This window comes from Protopterus annectens, chromosome 15.part0 (assembly GCF_019279795.1).
Source record: "Protopterus annectens isolate FY-2018-M chromosome 15.part0, PAN1.0, whole genome shotgun sequence".
NCBI lineage: Eukaryota > Metazoa > Chordata > Ceratodontiformes > Protopteridae > Protopterus > Protopterus annectens.
Genome location: NC_056749.1, coordinates 68,169,339 through 68,187,377, shown reverse-complemented (window position 1 = coordinate 68,187,377; position 18,039 = coordinate 68,169,339).

Sequence of the window (18,039 nt, the reverse complement as noted above, 5' to 3'; positions counted from 1 at the left end):
AAAATGGTTAATAAGTATGGTCTGTAAAAGTAACTGCTGCAGTGGTACAGTTAGGGGAACTACTGAAGCACTGACATGCCTCTCCTGTTAGTCTGCCGTTCATGATAACACAGGAAGCAGGGAGCTTGCTGGTGCCTTATGCCTTAGCCCTGCTGCTCCTCCCCCACTCTGTGTTGAAATTCTGAATGTTAGACAAAGGCTATGCTGCAGTGTTCAATTATCTTAAAAATGCCTGGAGACATACCAGGAAGAGCAGCAGTAAGCCTGCCAGCCTGCTTCAGTGAAACTGGACCCACCTCCATGTTGCAGACAAAGCCCTGGGAAGTCCTTGTTCCTCAGGAGGGTAATTGTAGCAGCACATACAACATATGGCTGAGCAAGAAAACCTGCTGCTACAGCAGCTGGGAAGTGGGTGGCAGAGATCAAACTCATGTTAAAAGGTCTGATCTAGCTGTCTTTTTTCCCGTTTCTATCTGCCCGATGAAATACTTATTCACATGATTTGCCTTAAAGGGCCCCTCAGTCTCCTTTAATAACTGCTTTCATATCCTAAGGGAACGATTGCTGCTATTAAAAGGTCTTATATCTGTAGACTGTCCAAAGCAAAGGAAACCCAGCGTTTAATCTCATCTGTATATACCTATAACACAGAGGTTTATTTATAATGATACAGAGATTTATATATGTATATATATATATATATATATATATATATATATATATATATATATATATATATATATGTATATATACATACATACATATTTATTTATTTATATATATATATATATATATATATATACATACATACATACATATTTATTTATATATATATATATATAAATATATATATATATATATATATATATATATATATATATTTATTTATTTATTTATTTTATATATATATAAAAACAGATGTGCACTTCATTTCCTGCTGTCAGTATCACAGTGTGAATCAGATATTCCACCCGCATAAAACAAAGTTCGTCCCTATTCATATTCAAGCGTAGCTTAGATCTATGGATGGGGAACAAAACATTTACCCTAGGACTGCCCCCTGTAGTACTAATGAGCAGAGGCAGCTCCTAAATGCTTTAGCCCATGCATGGGTCTCCTCAGATTGTCAGTGGTGTGATCCCAGTTATTCTCAATTATCAACCATGAGATGGGTAAGGCCAATCTCTAATCAAATTGGGACAGGTTAATTTTAGCTTAAAAAGGGAAATTGGTTAGGCTGAAAATTGCCCATAAGTGCGACTAGCATAGTACTAACCTATGAAGCTATGAAATAGTCCCCAAAGTCACATAATTAACTCTCATAAGCAGAAGAATGGAAATTGGCTAGGCTTAAAATGTCCCAAGAACAGCCAGCCTAGTTAGGCTTAAAATGTCCCAAGAGCAGCCAGCCTAGTTAGGCTTAAAATGTCCCTAGAGCAGCCAGCCTAGTTAGGCTTAAAATGTCCCAAGAGCAGCCAGCCTAGTACTTACCTATGGATGTAACTATCTGTCTAGCAGTGCTGCCATATTTCCCTCTGCACTAGTGTACTGTACATCTTCTGGAAGTATTGTGAATTGTTGCTATTCTAAGTTCCATGTTTAAAAAGTATTTATAGTATTGTGCTTAAAAATGCTTTTTTCTGATGCACCCCACAGTTGGCTTCTTTCATTTATTCAAAATGTGTACTCATCAAAGAAAAAACAGTGCATTTATTCTTGCCTTATCCTTCAACATCATCAGTCATAATTTATATTTAAAACACATACCCTTGAAAAATATCATATATTCTGTCTTTCCACAATCGTGCATATTGACCAGAACAATGCATTCTAACAATGCTTGAGATAATTCTCTTGGATTGTGAAAACTATGGCAGCAGAGGCTGTTACTGTTTCAAATGTAAGTATTTCAATATGAGCCCAGCTGAGCAAGTGGGTGTGTTGTCTCTCACTTTTCCTTCCTTCCTTTGATATTTGTGTGTGTGTGTGTGTGTGTGTGTGTGTGTGTGTGTGTGTGTGTGTGTGTGTGTGTGTGTGTAGTACAACATTTTGTCTTTCTTGCTTGTGCACAAATGTAACACAACCTTGCTTCAGTATCACTTAGGTTCATAGGTAGGTACTAGGCTATCGGTCCAAGGGCCTACGTAAGCCTAGTCAACAAGGTTCCCTGGCTTACACCATCCAAGAAAGTTATTTCCCTGCGCCACTGTCCAGCAGAGACACAGAAGTGATCCTTGGGGGTATTTCCTATTTCCCATCCACTCATCAAGATTTTTCTTGAAGAGTGCTAATGAAGAACTTTGCTTGACATAAATGGGTAGCCTGTTCCAGAGTATGGGAAGTCTCTGTGACAGGAATCTATCCCTTCAGCATGTCCTGTTTATTGTGGTGACAAGGTTTAGGACCCTGGAGCCTGTAGTTTGGAGGGATTGCGATTTCTTTAGGTGTAGCATGTCCAACAGCTCTGGGTTTGACATAGATTTATATGTTAGGCAGAGATCACCTCGGACTAGGTGATATGCTATGGAGTAAAGCTGGAGTTTTATGAGACGGTCAGTGTAGGGCATTTGTTTGAGGCCAGTAATCCTCTTTGTAAGGTACTGTGAGGACATCTTGGAGTCCTGTCTAGAGGCTTTTCTTTGCCACTTGACAACACTAGAAGATGTTGTTCATCTCCTGTAATGCAGATATTTAATGTGAAAAAGAGCTGCCCTGTGGAGATTGCACTGCTGGCAACTTCTTTCCGTCTCTCTCTCTCTTCACATATGAGCGTAGCAGGCTTTCTATCAGTCTTACCATGCTGGAAGTTTCTTTATTCTGCTTCTGAAGCTCTGGATGACAGCAACAGACAAACAATGCAGCAACCCCACTTTTCACATAACTGACTCTCTTCTCATCATGTGTCTCAGTTAAATAAAATAGCTGCACTTTCCAGATAGAAATTCTTTTTTCTGACGTACTATACTTTTCTAGAATGTATTTGCATTTCTTCTATTTGATTAGTGGATGGGAAAGGATGTGGTGCTTACTCTGCATTTTCAGTGACCTTGCATTTTGATCTTTTCCCCACAAATATCTAGAAAATATTAAGAACATATGCTGAAATGTGACAAGATTGAAATATTTGTGAGAACATATAAGGATGCTGCACTTTGATGAGATAGAAGTTTCCAAAAACACACAAAGATGATTCAAAGTAGTTGCCAGGCATGCACTCATGAAACCATTGAAAAATCTAGACCAGTTGACCAATTGTCCCAGAGCACTGTCTGGTCATATAGAAGGCAAATGTGCACGTGTGTGCACGTGTGTAAGGCAATGTAAACATCAGGAGGCCTGTTGCCTGATGTACAAGGCTGTGTGTGCGCGTTTTAACATGAATCAGCCAAATCCAAACCGTGTAAGTATGTGTGCGTGCGTTTAAGTCACTGTGAGCGTGCTTATGCTGGTGTGCACATTGCTCCCCCTGAGGAAACAGAGAGGAAAAAGGAAAAAAACAGATTACAAGGAAGCTGTCAGGGAATACTGCTGGAGTTAATTGGTGATAACAATTAGAAGCAGGCAATTACACAGGCAGACTAGAAGCCCAACCCAGCACTTAAAACACTGCAAACAGCAGTGCAGGGTGTTTCTCTCAAGAGATACTGCAAGAAAGGAGTAAGCTATCAGAATTGAAAACTGAAAAAGCTGAACTCAGAGCAGAAATGCTAGGGGCTGCCATAGCTATTGTAATCAGGCATAGGCGAATTGCTGAGGGTGGTGACAATGCAGATGCTGACAGACAACCCAGAGTGAGGAGAAGGAGAAGAGTATACAGGCCCAGGGTCACCTACCATGGGTTACATGAGCTGGAGATAGTACAGCGCTACAGAGTGGACAGAGACCTTCTGCAGCAAATTGTTGAGCTGTGCAGGCCACGTCTCACACACAGAACCAACAGAGGGGAACCCATCCCAGTGGAAACCAAGGTATGTGTTGGCCTAAGAATACTAGCAACAGGTACCTTCCAGAGACCAACTGGTGATATGATGGGGATATCACAGGCATCAGCCTCCAGGGTACTGCACCAGTTCCTGGATGCCATGTCAGCACATGTCAGTGATCATGTATATTTCCCTAATGCCCGTGAGGTTGTGGCCAGCAATATGTGTCTCTTCCAGCAAATAGCGGGATACCCTGAGGTACTGGGTGCAATAGACTGCACGCACATACGCATCAAAGCACCAGCTGGTGAGCAGGGTAGAGCCTATATTACCCGCAAGGGATTCCCCCCCATCAACTGCCAGGTCGTGTGAGATGCCCAGGGCATAATAATGAATGTGTGAGCTGGCTGCCCTGGGAGCTACCCCGATTCCCACATCTGGTATCTGACGCAGCTGTACCAATCATTTGCCAGTGGGGACTTCCCACACGGACACCTAGTGGGGGATGCAGGTTATGCACTTGAGCCGTGGCTGATGACAACCATCAGAAATGCACACACACCTGAACAGGAACGCCATAATGAGGCACACGCACAAACACGTAATGTCATAGAGCGTGTGTTTGGGTTGCTCAAGTTATGGTTCCGGTGTCTGGACATATCTGGTGGAGCCTTGCAGTACACACCAACTACATGTACCCAAATGATCATGATATGTGCTATGCTACATAATATGATCCTGCGGAAACAGCTGTAGCAGGACCAGCATAGGGCTGGGCCAAACATACCCCCACCATTGCCAAGGCCACCACAGGCAGAGGGTGACTCAGAGGAGGAACAACCTGACCTTGCCCCAGTAGGCAGAAGGAGGCGTGCCCAGTATGCCCTGGCCTTGGCAAAGAGGCAACACATAGCACATACACTGGCTCAGTAGGAACACTGGGACTGATACCCCCTCCGACTCACTCATATAGTAACAGGGATGCCTAACATGACACAACCTGCTTCCAAACATGTACAGGGAGTGTAGTATGTGCATCCGACAGAGGCAGCCCTGTAGCACCACCTGAGGCATGAATGCCATGTGTTAAGTAATGTAACACCATGTACCATATGCACAACTGAGGACCCTGACTAACATCCACCCTCACCAATCATGAACCACAAAACACAAACCCACCTTCATAGGTACCACAAGGGATAGGAACCTAGATGTAATGCTACCCAATGCCAGAAGTATAAACAGCAAGATGCATGCAGTGTAAATGCACACAGTATAGAGAATGTAGATATCAGTGCTGTAATAGAAAACTGGGTCAAAGCCCACATCAGCACCCTAACACTACCAGGTCACACCTCATGCAGTGATGTACAGCTGCAAAACATGGAACAAGCTACAAAACGAGGGTGACTAGCAATAAATGTCATGGATAACCACACCCCCATGTTGGTACCACAACAAGAAGCAGCATGGATTAGCCATGGTCAAATACCATTGGCTAAAACTGCCTACCACTATATAGCTTGCTGCAGACCACTGTCCTAATAGCAGGAACTGCACCAGGCCTATGTTGGAATACATGAAGATATCAAGCCCCCCAAACCACATTATATTGCTTGACTGAAAATACCTACACATACACCATAGTTTCATGGTTTCATAGTTTACTACTAGGCTATCTGCCCTAGTGCATTTATAAGCCTAGCCATAGTGATCTGGCTATTGCCACCCCTTATAGTGATAATAAGTGTACAGAATAGATTCCGAATATTGTGCCTCTGACTTAGTAGTGACACATTATGACCCCTTTACTTAATCGAATTAATTGACTGTGCCTCTGTCTAGTAGTGACACAGGGAGGACCCCTGGGGTAAACCTACGATCTCACACCCACTTGTCCAGATTTCTCTTGAAGAGAGTCAGTGAGGGACTCTGTCTAACATGAACTGGGATTCTGTGCTAGAGTGTGAGAAGCCTCTGAGTTATGAATCTGTCCCTCCAGCATGTCCTATACATGTATGTGCTGAGGTTCAAATCTTTAGCTCTCATGGTTCTGGTGGATTTGGATTGCTTGCAGTGGAGCATGTCCATCAAATCCTGATTGGACATGGTCTTGTATGTCAGGCATAGGTCACCTGTAAGTAGGCGGTATGCTACTGAATAGAGCTGGATTTTCTTTAGTCTGGAAGTATATGACATGTGTTGTAGACCCTTGATCCTCTTGGTAAGGTACTTTTGGGGTCTCTCCAGCTGTTGCAAGTGCTGGGTGAGGTACATACCAAATGGGGCTTTGTATTCAATCATGGGCCTGATAAGGGAGAAGTATAGGGTACAATGACCTCCTTTGATCTGGATGGAAAACCCTTCATGATAAGGTGGGCAAGATAGAAAGTCTTTCTAACCACTTTGGCAACATGGGTGTCAAACGAGAGGTCACTATCTACATGGGTCCCCAGGTGTCTGATTTTTTCTGTGCTCAGTGGGTTGCTGTCTATGTGTTAATTTGTGGGTACTTTCTTCCTCCCAAAGGGGATGACTACACATCAGTTGCATTCAGTTTCAGGCCATGATTCTGGCACCAGCTATCTGTTTTGTGAGGGCATTCTGTAGGATGTGTGTGCCGGCTGATGTATTCACTATGGTGCCTAGGTTGCAGTCATCTGCAAACTTTGTCAGCCACAACCCTCCTATGTTTGCTTTCACATCTGAAAAGTAAATGCCAAATAAGAGGGGTCCCAGGACAGATCCTTGTGGGACACCACTTGTGACTGGCTTTGAATCTGACAAGGCACCTGCAATGTCGACTTTATGGGTTCTGTTTTTTAGCCATTTTGCAACCTATCCTGTGACATATGGATTTATATTTCAGCTGTTGAGCTTGTCTATGATGCCTGAGTGGGGTATTGTGTCAAAGGCCTTAGCCAAGTGCAGGTAGGCTGTGTGGACCGCTTAGCCCTCATCAATGGCCCTACTGACAGTTTCAAAATAGTCAACTAGGTTCAAAAGGCAGGATCTGCCCTTTACAAAGCTGAACTGGGTGGGATCAAGTGGCTGTAGGTCACCAATGTCTCTGTTTAAGAGCTCCATAATGACTCTTTCCATAGCTTTGCAGACAAGGCTGGTTAAGCTTGTGTGGTGGTAGTTCCCAGGGTCTGTGGAGGCATCTCCTTTGTGGAGTGGGACCACTGTTGCTGTACGCCAGTGTTCAGGTACATATCCTGTAGCAAGGCTGAGGTTAAATAGCATTTTTATATACGGGTTTAGCTCCTCTTGGAGTTCACGTAGCACGCAACTGGGGATACCATCAGGTCCCATTGATGCTGTGTTTTTTTCTTTGCTGAGTGCGGCTCTCACATGGTCATCTGAGATGACAGTGAGGTTACATTCAGCTGTGATAACTATCTTCTTTTGGGGGTGAGGGAGGGAGAAAATTGCACTGAACCTGTCTGCCAGAATGTTGCCAATATCTGTCGGGTCACTGAAATTTATGTTGTTGTGTACCAACTCTGAGCATATCTGAGGGTTCCCACCCAGGTTTCTGACATAACTGAAGAAGGCATTGTGGTTATCTTTATTGTCTTTGGTGATTTTTGTCTCAAAGTTGACCTTGGATGTCTTTATGAGAGAATGTAGCTTTTTACTAGTGCTGATCACAGCTGCCTTCCCTTTAGGAGATGTAGCTCTGTCTTGCATTAGTATCCTTCATTTGTTATACAGTTTGTTTATGGCTGGGGTCCACCAGACAGGCCACTTTCCCTTGGTGGAGAGAGTCTTGGTTTTATTTGTGATTGCATTGTCCATGCTTTCTTGGAGATGTCCGTAGAAAGCGTTTGTGAAGGAGTCACCATTGTGTGTTGTGGTTTCCACTGGCCCAGTGGGCTTAAAGGATACCATCTCAGTCTGAAGACGTGTGAAGTCAGCTTTTGAGAAGTTTGTCACTATACTCTTTGTATTATACTAGCACCGACACATTTGTAGAAAATTTCCCAGAATCCATCAAACAAAATGGACATGCAAAATGTAACACTTCCACAAGAGGGGTAAGCATACTGGATGTGATAATCAGAAATATGTGTACTGGATGTCAAGATGAGAAGTGTATCCCTCACTGGTAAGACCAGACCATAGAGTAATCACACTGTAGTTACACATCCCGACCCCAGTCCCTGGCCAGAATACCACAGTGAAACACATGTACAAAGCATAGCTTGCACCCCTACAAACCAATGTGGAATCCATAAAAGGCCCTGTGCAAGTCCAGAATATGGGACACACTGCAGAATATGTTATACAGGCATTCCATGAACACAACCAAGAGTGCTTGGAGTCTGCAATCACAAACAACAACAAGACACAATGCCATACACCCAGGCATCTGGCATGCTGGACTCCAGCAATTACTAAACTATTGAAGAGAATGAGGAAGCTACCACATGATAGATCAAACATAAAAAGTGAAGTAATCAGTGATCACTAGTATGGCAATAAAATGTGTCCACACATACAATCCACTAAGGCCAGGCAAAACAAGTAGAATCTGTGAATCCAGAGGCAATGTGACACCTGTCCCAAGTACACACACAACAACTCATCCCAATAAATACAAATATATGTGATAGACGCAACCAGGTAGCCAAACCGGAACCTGAGCACCCCCAAATCAGTACTGTCAAAACTAGTCAGGAGGACAAGGTAACCACATACACCACAAACCCAGTCCCACATAGACCTACAATGACTGTAAACCAAACACATAAACACAAAAACATTCCCAGAGGCCCTAATTACAAACACACAACACCAACACAAGCCTCCAAAGCAGACACCCAATAAAACAACCTCCAGACATAGCACATGTAACACATAGTACACAAAGCTGGTGTGCCAAACAGTCACAGGACAGAAGGAGAAACAACATGCCTGATACAGTTGTAATAGGTGACTCCATAGTGAGACATGCTGCTGTTCCAGGGATGGCTTGCACCTGTTACCCATGGGCATCTGGATATTGCCTAAGGCTTTTGCAACCTACAGAGATCCTTTTGTAGGCAAGGCCGAAAAGACTAACCCACCACCATAGAAAACAAAACTGGAAAGAAACAGAAGGGTAATGCTGATCAATGCCAGACGTGTAAACCTCAATATGCATGCTCCTGAGGCCCTCCCCAGTATGGAGAACATCAATGTCTATCCAGTGATAGAAACCTGCTGCAAGCCTTGTGACAGCACACCAGCACTACCAGGTAATATCACATATCATGTGTTATGGCCAGAAAACTTGGAACAAAACATAAAAGGAGGGTGAGCATCCATATTCAGCACAGACACCTATATGTCCAGTTAACTGACAATGCTTACGTCATTGCAGTCCACCCATGTGCAACTAACCGTAGGCAAGACTGCTGTACAGTCTGTAGCATGCTACAGACCACACTCTCACACACAGGAACCCCACCCCGCTGTCCTGAAGACAGTGGACAGTATGAATGTACCACCAAATACAAAACAAGGTACACACAAATTACCACATAGGTGGTAAACCATTATGTATGGAAGGAGTAATCAGGGACCTAGTGACACAAGTGGACAGTAACCTGTTATGTGACAGTCACATTGCCAATTTGGCTAGGAAGACTGTCTATATTGGACACTGTATCATGAAAGGATTCACATCTACGTCAACAAAGGTCATTGAGCCCCTATACTGTTCCCTTATCAGACCCATAATGTAGTACAATGCCTCATTTGGGATGTACATTACCTGGCACCTGCAGCAGTTAGAAAGACCTCAAAAGTACATCACCAAGAGTCAGAAAGGGTCTCAAATATATGTCATATGCTGCCTGGCTGTAGACACCACAGCTGAATGCAGTCACATACACAGAGGCATTGTATGTCTGTTGTACAAGGCCATGTCCAACACAGAAGTAATGGACATGCTCCACCCCAGAAAACTCAAAGCCATCGGAGCTGTGTGAGTCAGAGATGTCAGCCTCAACACATAATGAAATAGGATGTGCTGGAGGGACAGATACCTAACCCTGAGGCTCTCCACACCCTGGAACAGAATACCACTACATGTTAGGCAGAGCCCCTCACTGACACTCTTCAACAGGAAGTTTGCAAAATGGATGGATAATTGTAGATGTACACTGGGGGTCTTTACTGTATCATGTCCAGACAGAGGCACAGCTAAGTAAATCATAAATGGCCATAATATTCACATAGCAAGGTGGCAAAGCCACACACACTGTGGCTAGGCTTACAAATGCCCTAGGGTGGATAGCCTAGTATGAACCTATGAACCTATTATGATACAAATTGTACAGGACACTAAGGATAATCCCAAGGCTGCTGCAACTGATGGTAGGAAGTGTGTTGTGAATTCCCAGATATGCTCTGGATCACACAAATATTACAAACAACATACCAAACACACACACGTATTGCCAACATACATCCTGACAGGTGCAGTGCAAACCCCCATAATGCAAAATATCTTTCCCAGCAGACTGCTGCCTCCCTGACATTATGTCAGCCTTACCACAGGATATGTACCCAAAGAGCAGTCTAAAACAACAGTGGTCGTTCTCAAGAAAGGTGTCGCCTGAATGGATACTAAAAACAACCACCACAGAATCCTGAGAAGCTTGGTCTGCACAGCTATGGAAAGGATCAGCATGTACCGCAGACATAAAGATATTGGGGATCTATTGACACCCGACCCTACCCAGTGTGGGTTTATTAAGTGCAGACCCTGCCCCTAAACATGTGTGACTCAGTTGAAACAGTAATTGAGGTCACTGATGAGGGCAGTGTGGTCCACACAGCATAGCTGGACCTTGCAAAGCCTTCCATACAATACCCTACGTGTTCAATATAGATATGCTCACCAGCTTATATATACACCCCTATGTCACTAGAGGGGTTGCAAACCAGACCAACGACAGAACTGACATGGTCAGACATGCTGCAGCCATGTCAGACTACAAACCACATATAACAGGTATCCCACAAAGCTTGGTCCTGGGACCTTCCCCATCTGGTATATATGCCCCATAGGTACAGGCCAACATGTAAGGACTGTGCCTGAACATGTTTGCAGAGGACTACAAACTGCCCAACATATCGGACACTCCAGCTGACACAAGCATCCCACAAAAGGGCCACATAGAAACAGACAACTGGTGCCATAACCATGTCAGCAAGTTAAATGGAGAAAACTGTATAGTCAACCTCTGTGGATATACAGTAAGTGACCACATAGGTGTTAACCCATTACATACTTAACATGTAATGACAGACCTGGGTACACAAGGTGATAGATATCCAGCAGTGGACAAACATGTGGCTGTAGTGTTAACAGAAACAGTCCATATACCAACCAAATCATGAAGGTTATGACATCTAGATAAGGGGAGGTCATTGTGGTTCTGCAGTTATCCTTCATCAGTGTTACAATTGACTACAACAGCACCTGTGGGGTGTACCTCAGCAGACACCTCCATCAACTGTAAAGTCCACAACAGTACCTCACCAGGAGTATCAAAGAGCTTGAACAGATGTAATGTGTTGCCTGATTAAACAGAGTGCAACTCCACTCACTGCCATGCTGGCCACCCAGACGCAAGCTGTGCCTGATGTAGAAAGCCATGTCCAAGCTGGAATCAATGAACATGCTGCACCTTGTACAATCTGAATGGCAGTGAGCTATGCACATGAGGGACCTGAACCCCAGTACTGACATACATAGGACAAGCTGTACTGCATTATCCATAACACAGAAGCCACCCTCACGCATGAGTAAACTACCAGTACAGGTTATCCATAGAGTCACTCGTTGATTCTCCTCAACAGGAATCTTAATGAGTGGATGGGAGATGGTAGGTTTACCCTGGGTATCACTGTTATGTCACGGGTAGACAGAGGCACAGTATACTAAACATGACATATGTCATGGCAAACTACACTTACAATGTGTTGAAGGACAAACACACTCTCTGACTAGCATTAGAAATGGCCTAGGGCACATCGGTAGTGTTTGCCAATGTACACCTATGTTGTGGAATACACTACTGATGTTGGACGAGGCTGTTGTAAGTAGTTAATATCTGAACATAATGCAACATGGTCAGATGTGCACAACTGGACCCTAACCAGGCTGCTGTGCTCACTATGGAAATGTAAAGCAGTGATCGGACTAAAGCCCAGGATACTGTCCACCACAGTGAAAGTACTGAACCACTACACTATACAGTACTACAGTGTTAGGTCAGTATGAGCGGATGTTGACAATTGTATGCAAAGTATCCCATGCAAACCCTGCAGGCACAGTATAATCCCTGTTGTGTTCACACAAAAAGCATTTGGACAGTAACTACACAACATGACACAGAACACACAACCATAAACAGGAGATATTTGTTGAAGTTCACACTCATCCACAAATGTGATGGGCTGCAGAGTTCAACATATGGAAAGCTCACACTGGGCATGCTCACACACTTTGATAAATGAGACATCTTTCACACAACATGCCATGGGAAGGCTGAACTGGGCATGCTCACACACTTAGTCCAAATATCAGTTTAGCATTTTGCCACATATATCTGGTATATGTACGTGTTATTCAGTAACCAACAACATTATAGCAATCTGACCAGTGCTCACACTTAAATGACTACAGAGACATACATGATATAGTGGATTTCCCCCATATGCAAACATCTTCCACAGATACACAAGTTGTTCATACAAACAGGAAATGTTATGGCAATAAAGACCTGCAAACACTGCTATCAGCACCAAATAATGTGCATCTGACAGTTAAACATATGGGTGTAGAGGTCAACACTAGGCTGTTGCCCTAGGGAATGACAGCTTATCCAGAGTGTGTGTGTGTGGGTGATTGTGGTTGGTCTGTGTGCAAGTCTGTGTGAGGGAAATGTTCCTTTTAGCAACTGTGAAAATACAACACAGGATGCTCATTCCCCTTTCTAAACACTGATGATGTCAGCACCCTATAAGTATATCAGGGGAAAGAGAATCTCCCAGTAATCTAAATAGCGTGCTCCGCTAATGCATCCATCTCTAATGTCATAACATAGTTAGGTAGGGGTTTGAATCCAGCAAGTGTGTGTGAAGGGGGGTTAGTGTGTGTGTGAAAAGAACATCCCTTTTGGCAACTGGGAAAACACACTACAGGATGCTCATTCCCCTTTCTAAACAATATCACAATTATTTATGGCTTTTGATTCCAGACATGTCGCGTGTGTTTTGCTCACACAGAATGCCCATGTGTGCGGGTTGTTTCTCACAATAATGCATGATATCGATTAAACAAGTTATGGCAATGCACACATGATGTATGTGTGTGCCAAATACACATATCTACCTGTGACCTTCAATAGTTACCATGTGTGATGCCTGCCACATGTGAATACATGGTATTTGCACTGGGTAACATTATGACTGTGGTCTTCTGTGCAGGTGCTGCATGTGGGATGTGTATATACAGTGTGAGATGTAGATGCTATCAACCTAGTAGTGAGGGATACACACCTGGTCTGGGGCATATAGTCTACATGTTGTTGATGAACAGGTGCTGCATGTTTTCACCTGTTGTGGGAGTGGTAAGAAGTTGTTCCATAGCAATGCAGTGACTGCATGCTAAGAGCCTTTCAGCTAGGGTGTTGTAGCTACAGTAATTCATTAGCATTCAGTAATATGTCAGCATTCCTGGTGAGGGTATGATGCCAACCAAGGTCAGGGTTCTACCAGCCTGTGCCACTTGCTCAGTGAGCCCTTCCATGTTCCCTATCATGTATTCCAGTGAGGGACATCACACGTCAGCTGTAGTGGCATGGACAATGACTGAGTCATATGTGTCCATGCATCTGACTGACCTGTATGCTTGTGTTATGTGGTGGACCATAATGCCCCATGAGCATATCACTGTGACCTTCACCTTGTCCAGCCTGGTGAGCATGACCTCACTGTACCAGACAATAAAAGTACCTAACACAACTGCAGCAGGAGTGTTGTATAGCTGTACAGACTGTGCTTGTTAGGCACACAGGATTTGTGTGCTATGTGTTATGCGTGCTGTGTTCAGGGCTAACATATGCCTGTGTGCCAGCTGCAGAGGTGTCTGCCACTCAGGCAGGATGCCATTCTTAGGCTCCACGAATGGCCCGGTGTGTTCCCGTGCTTGTATTGCTGTTAGTGTAGGTCTACATTAGACTGGTATTGCAGTCACTGTAGTATTTCATGCCACCTGACAGGTTATGCCAGTACTGGGTTCAGAGTGCTAATCCCAAGTTTGGCTATGTGTTTCTATCTCATACATGTGTTGTACATCCATGGGTAGGGGATAGGGTTGACTGTGTACATGTGTCAGCTGTGACATTACTACATGACTCACATATTCCACAACTGTACCATAGAGGTGACTGACAACTGACCTTTGCACATGCTACCATAGTATTGAGATTGCATTGGTGATTAACAGCACATAGGGCCAATGGTGAACAAGATACATAGGTTCATAGGTTCATACTAGGCTATCTGCCCTAGGGCATTTATAAACCTAGCCAGAATGTTTGTGGCTTTCACCATGCATTGTAAATCTATCTTGCTATGCCCTTTTCCAAGGTTAGTATACTGTGCCTCTGTCTAACAGTGACACATAAGTGATACCCAGGGTAAACCTACAATGTCCCATACAGTCATTAATATTCCTCTTGAAGACAGTCACTGAGTGACTCTGCCTAACCTGTATTGGGATAATATTCCAGAGTGAAGGGAGCCTCTGAGTTATGAATGTGTCCCTCCAGCATGTCCTATGTACATCACTCCTGAGGTTCAAGTCTTTCCAGCGTGTAGCTTGATGGGATTTGGATATTCTGAGGTGCAGCATGACCATTAAGTCAGGGTTTGACATGGCTTTATATGTCAGGCACAGATTGCCTATGAAGAGGCAGTATGCCACTGAGTAGAGCTGCTGTTTCTTTAACCAGTCAGTATGTGGCATCTGTTTGAGCCCTTTGATCCTCTTGTTGAGGTACTTTTGTGGTCTTTCCAGTTGCTGCAGGTGTCTGGTAAGGTGCATGCTGACAGGGGCATTGTAGTCAATTATGGGCATGATGAGGGATGAGTAAAGAGGCACAATGTCCTCCCCTGATCTACATGTGAATCCCTTCATGATGAGATGGCCTATATAAAATGTTTTTCTAACCACTTTGGCCATGTGGTTGTCAAATGAGAGAATGCTATCAACTTGTGTACCCCATGGTCCATAATTCCTTCGTCTGCACTTAATGGATTAACACATATGTGGTACTTTGTGGTCACTTTGTTTTTGACAAAGGGGATGACTATACACTTTTTGGCATTCAGCTTGAGGCCATGGCTGTGGCACAAGTCGTGTGTTTCCAAGAGGCCCTTTTGGAGGATGCGTGTGTTAGCTGGGGAGTTGATTATGGCGTCCGGTTTGCAGTCATCTGCGACTTGCTCAGCCACAGTACTTCCATGTTGGCCTGTACCTCTGATAAATATATACTGAACATGACAGATCCCAGGGCTGAGCCTTGTGGGACACCACTTGTAACTGGTTTTGAGGCTGACATGGCTCCAGCAATTCTAACCATGTGTGTTCTGCCCTTGAGCCACTGTGCAATATCTGTAGTGACATAGGGGTTAATATGTACACTGGTGAGCTTCCCTAGAATGCACAAGTGGGGTATTGTATCAAAGGCTTATGCAAGGTCCAGGTAGGCTGTGTAGACCTCCTTCCCCTTGACAGTGGCCTTGGTGACTGTTGCAAAGAAATCAAACAGGTTTGAGAGGCAGGATCTGCCATTAACAAAGCCAAACTGTGTATGATGCAGTGTCTGTAGGTCCCCAATATCTATATTTATGAGGTTCATGATGATCCTTGCCATAGCTTTGCAGACCAAGCTATTCAGACTTATGGGGCAATAGTGTCCAGGATCCGTTAAGGCACCACCTAAATGTAGAGGGACCACTGTTGCTGTACGCCACTCTTTGGCCACATATCGTGTAGTAAGGCTGGGATTGAACAGTAGTGTTATGTCTGGGTGTAGCTCTTCTTGGAGTTCATGTAGGACACAGCCTGGGACACTGTCTGGTCCCATTGATGCAGTGTTTATTGCTTTGGAGAGGGCAGCTCTTACCTGAGCATCTGAGATGTCAGGGGGGGCAGCACTCTGCTGGGAGAAATATTTGCCCTTTTGGTGTGGAGGGGGGGAGAAGTTAGCAGTGAACCTGTCCACTAGGATGTTGCCAATGTCTGTGTGTTTGGTATTTCTTTTGACATCTTGGACTACCTCTGAGCATATCTGGGAATTACCACCCAGGTTCCTAACATAACTAAAGAACGCCTTGTGATTATCCTCAGTGTCTTGTGGAATCTTCACTCAAAGATGGCCTTAGACAATCTTATGAGTGCCTGTAGTTTTCTTCTAATACTCATCAGTGATGCCTTCACATTTTGGGAGTTTGTTGTATCATTTAGTAGCTTCATCCTTCTATTGTATAGTTTGTTTATGGCTGGTGTCCACCACACAGGGCGTCTGCCTTTGGAGGATTGGGTCTTGCTTTTATTTGGGATTGCATGATCCATGCATTCCTGAAGGTGTCCATAGAATGCCTTTATACAGGTATCTGCAGTCTGGTCCATATTTTCAACAGGCCTGGGGGCTTTGAAGGTTTCCACATCATTTATGAGGAGTGTGAACATGCTTTACATGAGTTGTTGACTGTATTCTTCTGTGCAGGGGTGGCCTTGGGATGTGAATATCCAGTGAGATTAGTTTATGGTCTGATCTTACCAGTGAGGGATACACTTCTGGTCTGGAGCATAGAGTCCCCATGTTGGTGATGATCAGGTTCAGTATGTTTTCCCCTCTTGTGTGAGTGGTAACAAGTTGTTCCATAGCATTTTGGTATATAAATTCTAGTAATCTTTGGGCTAGGGTGTTGGAGCTACAATCATGCTCCCAGTCTATGTTTGGGTAGTTTAACTCACCCAATATAATGGTGTATGGACAGACCTACATATTTCCATCTGTTTTCAGGAAGGCCAAGTGCGGTTCTTGTGTTTGTGAGGGTGGTCTGTAGCAGGCTATAACCTGGAAGGCAGTTTTACCCATTGTTACTTGCATATGGATAGTCTCTGATGTTTGGTGCTTTGCCACCAACCTGGAGGTGTGGGTATCTTGGATGAATATCAATACATCCCCTCCTTTTGTGGTTTTGTGCAAGTTTTGGGCCTGAAAAGCATGGTATGAGGTATAACTTGGTAGTGCTGGGGTGCTGTTGGTAGCCCTGAATCCGGTATCTGTTACTGCACAGATAGTGATGTTCTCCATGCTGAGGACTGTTTCGAGTGTGTGCATCATCAGGTTTAGAGTCCTGCAGTGGCATATATGACTGCTCACGTAGACAGATGCCAGGTAAGTCATATGCAAAGTGTCACAGGCAACGTACATGTGAACAGGAGAAACAGTGAAATTCTGTCAAGTGAGACATGAACATACATATAGTAAGCTATGCAGATGGCACCAGGAGTCCACAGAAGCTGTGTAACTCTGCATGGCAGGTCGGATCAGTATTCCAGGGTAACTGCAAGGAAACATGCATGCAAACATAGCTACTGTAAGCAGGGCTGCATGTAGTCCATTGTACAACAAACAAGCTGTACCACTTTCAGTAGGTAACACTGCAAATGCTCACCAGCTGACATATGAATACCTATGTCACCAAAGGTGATACTTACCAGATCACGGACAGAAATGACATGGCCAGACACGCTGCATCCCACATGAACACATATCACAAGCAACACAGACCTCACAAAGTCAGTGTTCTTAACAGGCACAGCCCATAAGGCCAAACACAATGTGTGACACACCTATAATAGGTGATGCCATAGTCAGACACACTGACGTCCCACTCTCCAGACTGAGCAAGGTGAGGGTCACATTTAGCTACCTGTCGGGTGATAGAATGTGCCACATAACACAAGCACTCAGGTCACTCCACAGCAAGTACAAGTATGAGGCAGTCATTGTCCATGCTGATGTGAACAACCTGA